This window comes from Petromyzon marinus, chromosome 31 (genome assembly GCF_048934315.1).
Source record: "Petromyzon marinus isolate PM22_M1 ecotype Great Lakes invasive population chromosome 31, UKy_Petmar_22M1.pri1.0, whole genome shotgun sequence".
NCBI classification, from domain to species: Eukaryota; Metazoa; Chordata; class Hyperoartia; order Petromyzontiformes; family Petromyzontidae; genus Petromyzon; species Petromyzon marinus.
The window spans coordinates 4,547,304-4,562,656 of NC_133697.1; the positions used below are offsets into that span (position 1 = coordinate 4,547,304).

At 52.9% G+C, this 15,353-nt stretch overlaps 1 long non-coding RNA gene across 2 annotated transcripts in view; it reads right to left on the reverse strand.

The window, feature by feature from the left end:
• Positions 1–6,907: 6,907 nt before the first annotated feature.
• Positions 6,908–15,353, reverse strand: part of LOC116947704 (uncharacterized) — a 55,852-nt gene continuing 47,406 nt past the window's right edge. For both annotated transcript variants that reach the window (XR_012945710.1, XR_012945711.1), the window contains exon 4: positions 6,908–7,784. This is a non-coding gene — a long non-coding RNA (uncharacterized LOC116947704). The remainder of the gene's footprint in view (positions 7,785–15,353) is intronic.

Sequence of the window (15,353 nt, forward strand, 5' to 3'; positions counted from 1 at the left end):
GATTTCCTAATTAGAGGCATTGCTGCTCAAATCCAGTCCGCCCCGCTCTCGTCACTCTGCTGCCCGGAGCTCGCTACGTTCTGTCGCCTGCGCACGCAAGGAGGAAGTTCAGTAGCGCGGACGCTGAAGGCAGAGAACCACACGCACATTCGCACCTTTTTTTATTCTTCTGTGCGTCCTGCATAATATGGGGTGAGGTGTTGCACGGGGCATTGCATGGAACGTTCTGTGGGATGTTGAATGGGACGTTCTATGGGATGTTGAATGGGACGTTCTATGGGATGTTGAATGGGACGTTCTATGGGGTGTTGCATGGGACGTTCTATGGGATGTTGAATGGGACGTTCTATGGGGTGTTGCATGGGACGTTCTATGGGATGTTGAATGGGACGTTCTATGGGGTGTTGCATGGGACGTTCTATGGGATGTTGTATGGGACGTTCTATGGGGTGTTGCATGGGACGTTCTGTGGGGTGTTGCATGGGACGTTCTGTGGGGTGTTGCATGGGACGTTCTGTGGGTTGTTGCACGGAACGTTCTGTGGGTTGTTGCACGGAACGTTCTATGGGATGTTGCATGGAACGTTCTGTGGGATGTTGCATGGGACGTTCTGTGGAATGTTGCATGGGACGTTCTGTGGGGTGTTGCATGGAACGTTCTATGGGATGTTGAATGGGACGTTCTGTGGGATGTTGAATGGGACGTTCTGTGGGGTGTTGCATGGAACGTTCTGTAAGGGTGTTGCATGGGAAGTTCTGTAAGGGTGTTGCATGGGACGTTCCGTGGGATGTTGCATGGAACGTTCTGTGGGATGTTGAATGGGACGTTTGTGGGATGTTGCATGGGACGTTCTATGGGTAGTTGAATGGGACGTTATTTGGGATTTAACATGGGATATAATATATATTTAAACCCAGCAATACGCCAGTTCAAACCAACCAGCGGCAATTTTCGGCGGTCCTCATAAATCTGGTGTCATTCCAATCACTCGATTTGGGCTGCCACAGAATCAGCGTTTTGTACGAACACTAATTGCTTGTTTTAGTTTCTGAGCAGTGCCTAAAAGGCAACACACTCGCCAATGACACTGTTGTGTGTGTGTGTGTGACCTTAACACGAAAATTATACAATATGAAGTTGAAAACAATTATATAATAACAGGCGACGTTTCTCGCAACGGCCGTTGTACATATGTAATGACTTGACACACTTCTCTTGAGATGGCACTTCATTGAAGACACGTTCACTTGACATCAGGCGGAGACCCCCACTGCAACAGCCCCGAGTCTCCCGCGCATCTCCCCCTTTTATACCAACACGAGGCCACGCCCCCCTTCCCGAACCTTCTCGCCGACCCTGGACGCTCGCTCCACCGGCAGACTCCACCGTCCTCCTCCGTCACCTGACCACGCTCCCCTTCTCGATCATTCCCGTAGCCACCAGTCCCTTCGCACTCTCAACTGATACCCTCTGTCATTACCTCCAGTGGCCAGTGGTGCATTCGCACTTTCGGCTGACTCCCCTGTCATTACCTCCCGTGGCCACTAGTCCACTCACACCGCATATAGACTCTGTCATTACATCTATATACTTTAGAGGCAGTATTGGCTTTCTTTATAGCTACGTTTTACGTAACAATTTATGTATGCCATCGAGAAATGCCTTTTTTACAGACAGGTCACCTATTATAAACTTAGTTTTTTTCTTCCCCCTTCTGAACGCCACACGCGCGGTGTTTTGTTATTGACGAGTGTGTCCACGTTGTTGATTTGTCGTTCACTGAAATCGTGCACCGAGGCTCCAACAACAGCAGCATCACCAAAATGATTTTTTTTAAATAAATCTATGTATATTTGAAGTGCATGAAATGGTTCATTTTTCAGCCAGGCCACCGTGAGGGAATTATATATCTGTGCCGGGTGCGTGCGTAGGTATAGAGGAGGACAGTTTAGTTGTGGGAGGAGGGGATTTTATTTATTTATTTGTTTACTTATTATCGGCAGCTACCAAGCCACTGCGACACTGCTCGGCGAAGGGTGGCCAAACATTCATTACATGGCGGGCGGGCTCCTGATAGAACAAAATATATATATTCAGACAAAAAACATAACAAGGAATTCCTGCAGTCAGGCAAGTTTTAAGTCGAAAAAATATGTTCAAACAAAAATAAATATTTAAAAGATGTATTCAAACAAAAAAAATATTCAAACAAAAAATATATGTATTCTATGGTTCTTTCGGTTAAGTCACGTAGATAGAAAAAATAATAACAATGAAATATTAAATTTTTTCTATCTACGTGACTTTACCGAAAGAACCATAGAATACGAATTCCTGCACTCACGAACGTTTTAAGTGAAAAACAAAATATGTTCAAATAAAAAAAAATATTAAAGCAAAAAAAATTATTCAAACAAAAAAATATATTAAAAAAATATTCAAACCAAAAAATACATTCAAACAAAAAGTATATTCAAACAAAAATAAATGTTCAAACTAAAAAAAGATTCAAACCAAAAAAAAAATATTCAAAAAGATTACATAAAAAAATAGATTCAAACAAATAAATTAATATTCTAACCAAAAAAATGAATCTCACATTGTGGCGACCTTGAGGGACCGGCTGAAGTTGGCCTTGGCGATGATGATGACGACGGAGGCAATTTGTGCGCTGCGCTCACGGGAAGCAACATTCCGTGAAGTACAACAGAGCAGCAATTCTCTTCTTGCGCCTCCACGCCGAGTATGCAAGAGGAGGCTTCCTTAATCGTGATCCGCGTGTGGGTGCCTGTGCGTGTGTGTAGAGTGGGTGCCTGTGCGTGTGTGGAGTGGGTGCCTGTGTGTGTGTGGAGTGGGTGCCTGTGCGTGTGTGTGTAGAGTGGGTGCCTGTGCGTGTGTGTAAAGTGGGTGCCTGTGCGTGTGTGTGGAGTGGGTGTCTGTGCGTGTGTGTGTAGAGTGGGTGCCTGTGCGTGTGTGTGTCGAGTGGGTGCCTGTGTGTGTGTGTGTAGAGTGGGTGCCTGTGTGTGTGTGTAGAGTGGGTGCCTGTGCGTGTGTGTGTACAGTGGGTGCCTGTGTGTGTGTGTAGAGTGGGTGCCTGTGCGTGTGTGTGTCGAGTGGGTGCATGTGCGTGTGTGTGTCATGGATGCATGCCGGGTCCAAGCAAGAACATCTGCTGGACTACATAGTGACGGACCAGCGGATGCGAGCCCATGTCCTTGACACCAGGACCGACCGTGGAGCTGATCTGCCCTCTGACCATCGACTTGTCATCTGTAAGATGCGCCGCCCATTCTTCCACTCCGGTGGTGGGTGTACACCCAGGACCCCATTCCAACCTAAAGTGGCCTGGTCTCAGTTATCTGATGAAAGTTGCAAGCGAGAATTTCATCATCGCTTGCGGCTGGGGTTGGCATCGTCCCCCACTCCTCCTGATGTCGAGGGTAAATGGGCGAGGTTTAGGACTGTGACTAATGCAGCTGCAATGGCTGCTTTGGGTACGCGGTCCAGACCTCCCCAGAGACCCTGGCTAACAGAGGAGGTGTTCAGGATGGTTAAGAAAAAGCGACAGGCCTACTGTCATCGGCTACAGAATCCCACGTCAGAGAATGAGGAGGCTTACCCCAGCCTTCGCTCGGAGGTGCGGAGAGCCGTGAGGCGCTGCAAGGATGGGTGGTGGTCGCGGGTTGCTGAGGAGATGGAGTCTGCCTCAGTGGCCCGCGATTACAAATCTCTATTTAACTCCATCAAAAAAGTAACCGGCAGCGCCACACCTATTACATCATTAGGGGAAAAAATTGGTGTTCCAATCTCCGACCCCCAGGAACAGGTTTGCAGATTTGCTGAGCATTTCTGTGAGTTCCTGGGGGAGGGAGAATCCCTCAGCCAGGAAATCATCGTGGCACAAAGTGAGGATGACCCTGCTGAGGCTGCGGTGCCTCAAATATTGGAAGAAGTCACCCTCTGTGAGTGATGGACTGAAGTGCCATCTGTTGAGGAAGTACTGCAGGCGATCCGGAGTCTGAGACCAGGAAAGGCTGCGGGCAGAGATGATCTCCCAAGCGAAATGTTGAGGGAGGGTGGCGTTTGTGCACAGACTGCCCTATATGACATCATAACAACAGTCTGGACCACTGGACGGGTTCCGCAGGATTTGAAAGATGTGCTGGTGGTCCCCCTCTTTAAGAAGGGGGACCGCACAGACTGTAACAACTACAGGGACATCTCACTCCTCGGTGTGCCGGGAAAGGTCCTGGCAAGGATTATTCAACATCGCCTTGCCAGGCACGCTGAGGAGAGGCTTGCGGAGCCCCAATGCAGTTTCAGGAAAGAGCGGTCCTGCACAGATGCCATATTTTCTGTCCGTCTGCTACAGCAGAGGTGAAGGGAATTCCAACAAGAGAAACATCGCTGCTTTATTGACCTGGTCAAGGCCTATGATACCAACAGTAGGCCTGGGCTCTGGGTTGTTCTTCGTGCTTTTGGAGTCTTTGACCTCTGCTCACGATCATTAAGGACCATCATGATGGTGAGCGGGCCCGGGTAAAACTACGTGGCCGGGAGTCAGACCCATTCCCTGTACACCTTGGGGTGCGACAGGGATGTCCTCTGGCTCCCACATTATTTAACATCTATTTTGACCACGTAGTTCGTGAAGCCTTCAATAGCTGTACCGGGGGAATCTCCATTTGGTACAGATATCATGGGAGGGTGATCGATGCCCGGGTGCGGTCAAGGGATGGCTCCCTATTGCTCATCCACGTTATGTATGTCGATGATTTGGTAATCGCTGCTCATTCAGAGGAGGAGTTGGAGACGCTGCTGCTGAGACTGGAGCGTGCCACTAAGAGATGGGGCCTTACCATCAGTCCCACCAAAACTAAGCACCTGCCTGGGTATTTTGTACCATCGGACACTCCACCCCCACAACTCCCAATCGGTGATGGGGCAGTTGTAGAGAGAGTGGAGAGTTTCCCATACCTGGGCAGTGTGCTTATGACGGGCTCCAGTTTAACAGCAGAGGTCTCACTCCGAATCAATCGAGCGGCAATATCTTTTCATCGGTTGCGTAACGCTGTGTGGAAGCTACCTGGTCTATCGCTCTGCACTAAGCTTCAGGTCTTCTCGGCCACGGTCATTCCCTCCCTTCTCTACGCTTGCGAAACGTGGACCCTCTTAATGGAGCATCTTCGCCGGTTGGAAACATTAAGGCTGGCCTGCCTACGATCCATTCTGGGTTTAATCAGGCTGGATTGTGTGAGGAGCTCACAAATCCTTGAAAGATCTGGGCAAGGTCCCATCGATGAGCTCCTCCGACAGGCAAGGCTGCGTTGGCTGGGTCATGTAGCCCGCATGCCCAGCCACCGCTTGCCGAAACAGCTTTTGTTCGGCCGGATCGAGGGGGCTAAACGGGCGCGGCACGGGCTAGAGAAGAGATGGAGTGATGTGGTACAGGAGGACGTGGAGCTGAGTGGACTTGCCGATGACTGGTACCAGCGGTGTCAAGATCGGCCTCTGTGGAGGAGGCTCGTGAAGGACGCTATTGGATAGTTGGATGCAGTCGCCCTCCAACAACAACGGAGGGCGGATGAGCGACGCTCACAACAACGAGCGGAGCGCCGGGTGGCTAAAGCACAACAGGTTGGCACAGAAGGGGGCACAGGTGGTGCATCAGCCAGTCATCTCGGTCATCTCAGTCAGTCGACCCGTGGCACCTGGGTCTGCCCAGTGACCTCCTGCCCGCGGGCGTTCGACACTTCACGTGGCCTCAAGGTGCACATGGCCTGGCACAAGCGTCGTGGTGACGTCACCGCCACTTAGTGGCGAATGGCGGTTGTTGTTGTTGTGTGTCGAGTGGGTGCCTGTGCGTGCGTGTGTGTGTTGAGTGGGTGCCTGTGTGTGTGTGTCGAGTCGGTGCCTGTGTGCGTGTGTCGAGTCGGTGCCTGTGTGTGTGTTGAGTGGGTGCCTGTGCGTGTGTGAGTAGAGTGGGTGCCTGTGCGTGTGTGTGTGTCGAGTGGGTGTCTGTGCGTGTGTGTGTTGAGTGGGTGTCTGTGTGTGTGTATGTCGAGTGGGTGCCTGTGTGTGTGTCGAGTCGGTGCCTGTGTGTGTGTGTAGATTGGGTGTCTGTGTGTGTGTGTCGAGTGGGTGTCTGTGCGTGTGTGTCGAGTGGGTGTCTGTGCGTGTGTGTTGAGTGGGTGCCTGTGTGTGTGTGTGTTGAGTGGGTGCCTGCGTGTGTGTGTAGAGTGGGTGCCTGTGCGTGTGTGTCGAGTGGGTGCCTGTGTGTGTGTAGGCTGGGTGTCTGTGCGTGTGTGTGTTGAGTGGGTGTCTGTGTGTGTGTGTGTCGAGTGGGTGCCTGTGTGTGTGTGTCGAGTGGGTACCTGTGCGTGTGTGTTGAGTGGGTGCCTGTGCGTGTGTGTAGAGTGGGTGCCTGTGTGTGTGTTGAGTGGGTGTCTGTGTGTGTGTTGAGTGGGTACCTGTGCGTGTGTGTAGAGTGGGTGCCTGTGCGTGTGTGTCTTTATACACTAGTGCAGGGGAGCAGTGGCGCAGTGGTTAGCGAACCCCACGTCCCGAGTCCGATTCCTGCTCACGACCAATACCAGTGGCAAATAATCGAACCGGTCCTGGGTTTCCCCAAGGTCGACTCAACCTTAAATGAGTTCCTGGCGCGATGTATATACATAGTCACTGGGGAGACAAAGGCGGCTGGGCATGGTGCTGGCCACACACCCCCTCGTGTACCGAGCGGGCCTTCATAGGTGCTGCTACACGCAAACAGCACTTGCCCCAACGGTGTGTTAAGGCTTCACGGGGGATCTTTGTCGTTGTGTGCGCGTGTGCGTGTGTGTGTGTCACTGTGTACAGGCTCTCAGCAGGTAAGATTAGTCACCACAAGAGTTGGTGGGAACCGAGATTGTACTTTGCAGAAGTAGTTTATAATAATACAAAAAAACGAACACAAATTAATCATGTTTCTCACCGAACCAAAAACTAATATAATATTTTTTTCAATCTTATTTCTGAAATTCGGAAAAGAAAAAACAGTTTATCTGCACAAAGTTTTGAGCCCGACGTATTATAACAAGCGTCAAACGCCGATAAGGCGTGATTTCTAAAGTCAGCTTCTTCAACAACGCATTTCTTACTTTGTTCTTCGAGTTTTCCAATTTCTCCCAGAAAATAACTTTTCCTTCAGCCTCCTGCAGCTCGCAATCATCACCACCATTCGCACTACCATCACCCAAATAATACCTTGATCAGCACCATCTACATCGCCTTTACAATCGTCGCGAGCTTCGCCGTCCTCACACGTCATCTTCAACATCCTCGCCATCATCACCATCAGCCTCATCATCCACATCAACATCACCACCACCAAAATAATCATCAGCAACATCACCGTCAACATCATCTTGACTATCATCACACTCATCATCATCATCATCCCCAACGTCATCCTCACGTCATTCTTTACGTTCGATTAGGGAAACACGCGGGGACGTCACTGGCAGACCGGGTCTGGAGACGAGGCAGGAAGTGCGAGTTCCTGCTGACAGCGGTGGCCCGCACAGCTCTTGAATCGAGCGCTGGGGGCGCGTTGCCACGCAGAACCCAGCGGCGGCGCTCCCAGATGTCCGCCGCGAGGCGAGCCTGGTAGACCTTCGCGTGCCGTGCGCTCAACGTGCACGGCGCCCTTCGCACAGCCCCATGCAGTCGGCGCGCCAGGCGTCTCTCCCGCGGAGCGCTCTCGCTCGACTCTCTTGGCTGTCGGCAGAAGCCGGACGTTTCCACTGTGGGGGGAAGGGGCAAGATCGTGATGGGGGTCGGGAAGGCGTCAAGTCAAAGACGCTCGCACGCGCGGTGCGCTGATCGCACGCGAACGACCAGCGGCGGTGTCAGCCGACTCCGTGCGCAGGTGGAGGGAGGGCTGCAGCCTTTTCACAAATCGCCACGTCCCCACGCGGCCTCGAGCGCTGTTCCCAACCCGCCGAAGTCACGGGCCACCGCCCTGACCCTTGCGACTCGGCTCCGACAGTCCGAGTCTGTTTTTCTGTCGCGACGAAGTTTCCGCGGCCCTCGTTTGTGGTGACTGGAGCAGCGCACGATGGGAGATTTGTGTCCCCCCCCTACACCCTCCATAACCCCTCTCCCCCCCCCCAGCACGCTTCGAACGAGGGCTCGCGAATTTTATTCGGTTCCGTTTGATCTCCATCGTCATCGATTTGACAGCGGCTCGACGCTCGATCTCCCGATTTCCTGCATACATACATCACGGTCTCTCTACCTGCGACAGACAAACATGGCACTCACCCTGGCTGTCCTCTTACGGAGAGTCTCAGCCCCCCCCCCCCCACCCCCCGGCCATAGGAACGAGGAACTTTTCCACCACTGTAAACAGGAGATGGGCACCAGTGTACACGTGCGGTGAGCTTCTTTCGCACCGTGCATAGCCAACCGCGCTGATCGGAGGTGCAAATGCCGCGAAGCTCATTTTTAAGCAGGACAGCACTCAAACTGCTCGGCTAGTTGGAGTCTGCTGAGCGGTATCGGCAGCTGCCAACGCTAAGGGTCTTTGGGAACGCTCTTTCAGGTCGGCCTCGCAAGTCTGCGTGCCACGCTCGAGCGTTTCACCTTTAAAAACAAAACACAAAACTCCACTCTGGGATTGCTTGAGCATCGCGCGCGCGACGGAGCGAATGTGCCCCCCGCCCCCCCCCCCCCAAGACAACAAGAAGGGGATGAACGGAAAGCTCCGACGAGAGGCCGCCGTCCATACGCCGCCGAGCTCGAAGCGCGGGACCAAGCCCTCGGAGCGGAGAGCGGAGAGCTGCTCCCTGCTGCTGCTGCTGCGCGACCACTGCCTTCGAGCGTGGGATTGGCGCGGAGCGGGGGGTTGTGCTGTGTGGAGGGGGGTGCGGAGTGGAGGGGGGTGCGGAGTGGAGGGGGGGGGTGCGGAGTGGAGGGGGGGGGGTGCGGAGAGAGGAGCGGGCGGAATCCTCGCCAACAAAAACCGCGGCAATCGGCCGACCCGGTAATGCGCAGCCATTTGATAATCAAGCTGGGCAGTGATTTCCTGAAATGTCACGGCGACACTTCGATATATTGCCGAGCACTCTTATTCTCGTCGAGCCGACTGGACACTAATAACGAAAGCTCAACATATTCTTGGTTCTTTCGGTAAAGTCACATAGAAGGGAAACAATAAAATAATAAAAATATGACTTTACCGAAAGAACCAAGAATATGAATCCCTGCAATCACGAAAGCTTTAAATCGAAAGCTCAACACATTAATCAATTACGTTGCGGCCCCTGAAAATATATATTCATATAGGCGACGTTTCATGCAATGGCCCTTCACAATGCTTGAATGGGATTTGATTTATATTTTTTATTTTTATTAAGCATTGCTGCTTTGTTTACAGATTGGTAAGATGCACCCCAACTTATTTGATGGGAAATAAAATCTTCGATTTAGAAAGAAAAAAAACACCTTTACCCATTTGACACTTCCAAGTGCGCGACCACCACGGATATGGAGCGGTGAAATCATCTCACGTGCAGGTGCTGCAGGTGGATTGTTGCATCTCTGGATCACGAGAGGTGGTGGCGGTGGCTCGGGGAGGCCTTCATCCGGCAGTGGATTGATCGTGGCTGACGACGGCCCATGATGAACAGAGAGACGAGCGGTGTTGGCCGGGCGCGCGTCTCCATTTATTTCGCGGCGTGCTCGCGATGCAAAATGAATTGTGCTTGCCAGGTCGCTGCGAGCGGACGCCAACACATTTGAATGAGCTCTCTCATCATTAACCCTTCGCACCGCGGCAGAACGCTCCCCTCTCCAGCACGCGCACGCCGGTGGCACGGGGGCGCTTTGGAATTCAACGCTGCCCCCCCCCCCCCAACCACATCTCTCTCGCCTGGCACACAGGAGGTCGTGGGTTCCGATCCCGGGCCCAAACGCTGCCTGCTGTTGTGTATTTGGAGTTTACGCGTTCTCTCTTTCTCTCTCTCTCTCTCACCCTGTGGTGTCGTGGATTTCTTCCTCGGGGTCGTCCGGTTTTTTTCTCCCTCCACATTTGGAAACGAAACGAGAGTTTTGGATGATGACCTGCCGCTATAAATCCCCACGTGTGATGACAACGACGCTCGATGAGGATCCAAGCCGCTCGTGTGTGATGCCACCAATGGCTCGTAGCGCCCGAGCCCACAGCTGGTTGGTGCTCTACAGCGCAGTCGCACCGCCTGCACACTGCGCCAGTCGTTTCTCACAGAGATGGAGCTCAGCGTTGGCCACACGCGAGGAGCCACGATGTGGCTCTCAAAAACAAAACGTGAGCGCTCCTTGCGAGACGAATAGCCACGTGCTGCAAGCATTCGTAGCAGCTGCGCCGCGTGTTTATGTATTCATATTGTTATTATTTTTGTTGATTCATTTCGGAGCCGCTCCATCGGGAGGGAGTTCGCGCGTCATGTATTACAGCACGTGGTGTTAAATCAATAGTGCGATGTGAGGAATTATTGTCGTATTGATCATGATCATATTCATCGTTGTTATTAGTGTCATATTGGTCACTATTGTCGTATTGATGAATATTGTTATTGTCGTATCACAATTTTTTGTCAAATTGATCATGGTCATTATTATTGTCATATTGATCATTATTATGGTCATATTGATCATCATTGTCGTATTGATGATTATCAGTGTCGTATTGATCAGCATTATCTCGGTAGCATTCGCGAGCAAATACGGAAACGTCGCCAATTCTGCTTTTGCTCGCGAAGATGTGTTGCGGGAGATCGCACGGCGCCCCCCCTCCCCCCCCCACCCCCACGTGGCTCTGAAGCAAAGGGGCACAGCCACTGGCAACTGTGCCAGAGTGGACACCATGAAGCCACGTGCACACACACGCACACACAACAACAACAACCGCCATTCGCCACGAAGTGACGGTGACGTCACCACGACGCTTGTGCCAGGCCATGTGCACCCTGAGGCCACGTGAAGTGTCGAACGCCCGCTGGCAGGAGGTCACGGGGCAGACCCAAGTGCCACGGGTCGACTGACTGAGATGACTGAGATGACTGGCTGATGCACCACCTGTGCCCCCTACTGTGCCAACCTGCTGTGCTTTAGCCACGCGGCGCTCCGCTCGTTGTTGTGAGCGTCGCTCCTCCGCCCTCCGTTGTTGTTGGAGGGCGACTGCCTCCAACTGCCCAGTAGCGTCCTTCACGAGCCTCCTCCACAGAGGCCGATCTTGACACCGTTGGTACCAGTCATCGGCAAGTCCACTCAGCTCCACGTCCTCCTGTACCACGGCACTCCATCTCTTCTCTAGCCCGTGCCGCGCCCGTTTAGCCCCCTCGATCCGGCCGAACAAAAGCTGTTTCGGCAAGCGGTGGCTGGGCATGCGGGCAACATGACCCAGCCAACGCAGCCTTACCTGCCAGAGGAGCTCACCGATGGGACCTTGCCCAGATCTTTCAAAGATTTGTGAGCTCCTCACACAATCCAGCCTGGATAAAGCCAGGATGGATCGTAGGCAGGCTAGCCTCAATGTTTCTAACCGGCGAAGATGTTCCATTAGGAGGGTCCATGTTTCGCAAGCGTAGAGAAAAGAGGGAATGACCGTGGCCGAGAAAACCTGAAGCTTAGTGCGGAGCGATAGACCAGGTAGCTTCCACAAACCTTTACGCAACCGATGAAAAGATATTGCCGCTCGACTGATTCGGATTGAGACCTTTGCTGTTAAACTGGAGCTGGTCATAAGCACACTGCCCAGGTATGGGAAACTCTCCCCTCTCTCCACAACTGCCCCATCACCAATTGGGAGTTGTGGGGGTGGAGTGTCCGATGGTACAAAATACCCAGGCAGGTGCTTTGTTTTGGTGGGGCTGATGGTAAGGGGCCCATCTCTTAGTGGCACGCTCCAGTCTCAGCAGCAGCGTCTCCAACTCCTCCTCTGAATGAGCAGCTATTACCAAATCATCGGCATACATAACGTGGTTGAGCAATAGGGAGCCATCCCTTGACCGCACCTGGGAATCGATCAGCCTCCCATTATATCTGTACCAAATGGAGATTCCCCCGGTACAGCTATTGAAGGCTTCACGAACTACTTGGTCAAAATAGATGTTAAATAATGTGGGAGCCAGAGGACATCCCTGTCGCACCCCAAGGTGTACAGGGAATGGCTCTGACTCCCGGCCACGTAGTTTTACCCAGGTCCGCTCACCATCATAAAGGTCCTTATTGATCGTGAGCAGAGGGTCAGGTACTCCAAAGGCACGAAGAACAACCCAGAGCCCAGGCCTACTGATGGTATCATAGGCCTTGACCAGGTCAATAAAGTAGAGATGTAGGTCTTGCTTAAATTCCCTACACCTCTGCTGTAGCAGACGGACAGAAAATATGGCATCTGTGCAGGACCGCCCTTTCCTGAAACCGCATTGGGGCTCCGCAAGCCTCTCCTCAGCGTGCCTGGCAAGGCGATGTTGAATAATCCTTGCCAGGACCTTTCTCGGCACACTGAGGAGTGAGATGCCCCTGTAGTTGTTACAGTCTGTGCGGTCCCCCTTCTTAAAGAGGGGGACCACCAGGGCATCCTTCCAATCCTGCGGAACCCGTCCAGTGGTCCAGACTGTTGTTATATGCCATATAGGGCAGTCTTTGCACAAACGTTACCCTCCCGCAGCATTTCGCTTTGGAGATCATCTCTGCCAACTGCCTTTCCTGGTCTCAGACTCCGGAGCACCTTCAGTACGTCCTCAACAGATGGCACTTCAGCCAGCCACTCACAGGGGGTGACTTCTTCCAATATTTGAGGCACCGCAGCCTCAGCAGGGTCATCCTCACTTTGTGCCACGATGTTTTCCTGGCTGAGGGATTTTCCCTCCCCCAGGACCTCACAGAAATGCTCAGCAAATCTGCAAACCTGTTCCTGGGGGTCGGAGATTGAAATCACCGTTTTTTCCCCTAATGATGGTAATAGGTGTGGTGCTGCAGGTTACTTTTTTGATGGAGTTAAAAAGAGATTTGTGATCGCGGGCCACTGAGGCAGACTCCATCTCCTCAGCAACCCGCGACCACCACCCATATTTGCAGCGCCTCACGGCTCTCCGCACCTCCGAGCGAAGGCCGGGGCAAGCCTCCTCATTCTCTGACGTGGGATTCTGTAGCCGATGGCAGTGGGCCTGTCGCTTTTTCTTAACCATCCTGAACACCTCCTCTGTCAGCCAGGGTCTCTGGGGAGGTCTGGACCGCGTACCCAAAGCAGCCATTGCAGCTGCATGAGTCACAGTCCTAATCCTCGCCCATTTACCCCCGACATCAGGAGGAGTGGGGGACGATGCCAACCCCAGCCGCAAGCGATGATGAAATTTTCGCTTGCAACTTTCATCAGATAACTGAGACACAGACTCACACACACACGCACACACGCACGCACACGCGCACACGCACGCACACGCACACACGCACACACACACATTCGCACACACGCACGAACGTCCGTCTCAAGCCTCCCACTCCGCAGTGGCCGGGCCCTTAGACCAGGCGACGTGTTCGCAGCTCCCGCGTGTTCGCCTACCGGGGTTCGTGCCGCGCGTTGCTCGTCACGATGTCCGACGCTTCGCCTCCCCCACCCCGTGCCGACGGAGGCTTCTTCAGGAACTGAGCAAGTAGAGCTTTTGGCGACCGATGTTGTGATTCGTACCCGAGTGCTGCTGCTGCTGCAGCGGTAATACACTGATAGACTGGCCTACGTTTGTTCATCACGTAACTATTATAAGTGTCCGGTGGAGCAGGGTGCACGGCACGTATTTTATTTTTTTAGGCGGCGATCTCTCCCAAAAAAAACTCTATTTTGATTCGGGAACTGAATTGAAGGTAAGCGACTCGGCTGAATCCCTGAACAATACAATACCCGCAGAGGGGAGAACCCCAAGCAAATGCATTGCCCTGAGCGGTGATTTACTACCACCATCATCATCATCACTATAATTAGGCAACTGGCAACAACAACCACGACTTGTAATATCCCCGGATAGACCGACAGATTTCCACGGGACGATCCCTGGGAAACCCTGGGCAGGTGGCAACCGGAGTCGTTCGGCGCGGCGTTCCCGACGTTTCGGCCGCACGAGCTGGGGCGGGCTCCTTCTCGGGAGCTTATCCGGGAACTCGACCGGCTCGCCGTAGCAGCTGCCGGCACGCGAAGCGAGACGTCGCGCCGGACCAACGAGACGGTGACGGGCGCAACCCGATGGTGAAGCGGAAGCTCCGCGGGGCGGCGGCGGTAGCGGCGGCGGTAGCGCAAACGCGGAGCCCCGCGGCTCCCGCTTGCTTCCGCTCGCTCCGAGACGTGTGCTGCCCCCCCCCCCACCTCTCCACGCCGCGAGTGGCGACTTGCCGATTATTACCAACATGCACGGCCAATTAATACTCAACAAAAAGAGGAATCGCTTAGCTCGTTGTGCTGCGGCGCACACTTGCTCGCTAATTGCCGCAACCTTGGGAAAATCAGCCGCCCGAAAGCTGCAGCCGAGCGGGCAGCGGCAATGCAACGAGCCGGGTCGCCTTTGCCCATCGACGCCGTTTCCCCTCCCCTGGAATACCAATCCGTGGCTTTAATGCGCGCGGAGGAGCCATGACGGAACACTGCGCTGGGTGAAACGCGTAAGGCGCGTGTATAGTTGTGCACGGCTGCACAAATTCAGAGCCTGCGATGAGGATCACTGGGAACAGCCCGATCGTGTCGGGTGAGATCATGAAAGCGAAGCAGGCAGTTTGGGCCTGGATAGCGCTTCAATTGGGCAACCAAAAATGTCACCTTCTGGCTTCTGTTTGTGCACGTTAAATATTTTTTTAAATGAAATATTTTAGACACAGGGTGGTTCAAAAGATGTTAACACTTATATGGGACGATCGTTTTTTAATAGAAAAAGGTGGGATAATACACTGCAACACGATAACAAATGTATGTTGATAACTTCAAAAAAGTCCACTTGTTCGCCATCATTGTCAAAACGTTGCCTGGAATCATCTCCAGGTGACCTCCAGAGCCCAGAGGCACATTTATCGTGGTACTGTTGCAAATTCTCAGAAACATTTGTTTGAAGCACCCTGCGCAGTCCATCAGCTGCACGGCCTTTCTGTCTGGGAGGCCATAATCTCAGCTAGCATTGATTCAAGACGAGCAACACGATTCTGGGCCGGTGTCAACTCACACGGCGTCTCACCAGCAGTCAAGACTCGATTGATTGAACCAATGCCAGTGAACTCCCAATTTCATATCGCGACCTTGCGACCTTCTGGGCCAAAGCGCTCTTGCTCAGTGTAAATGAAAAAAACGGGCC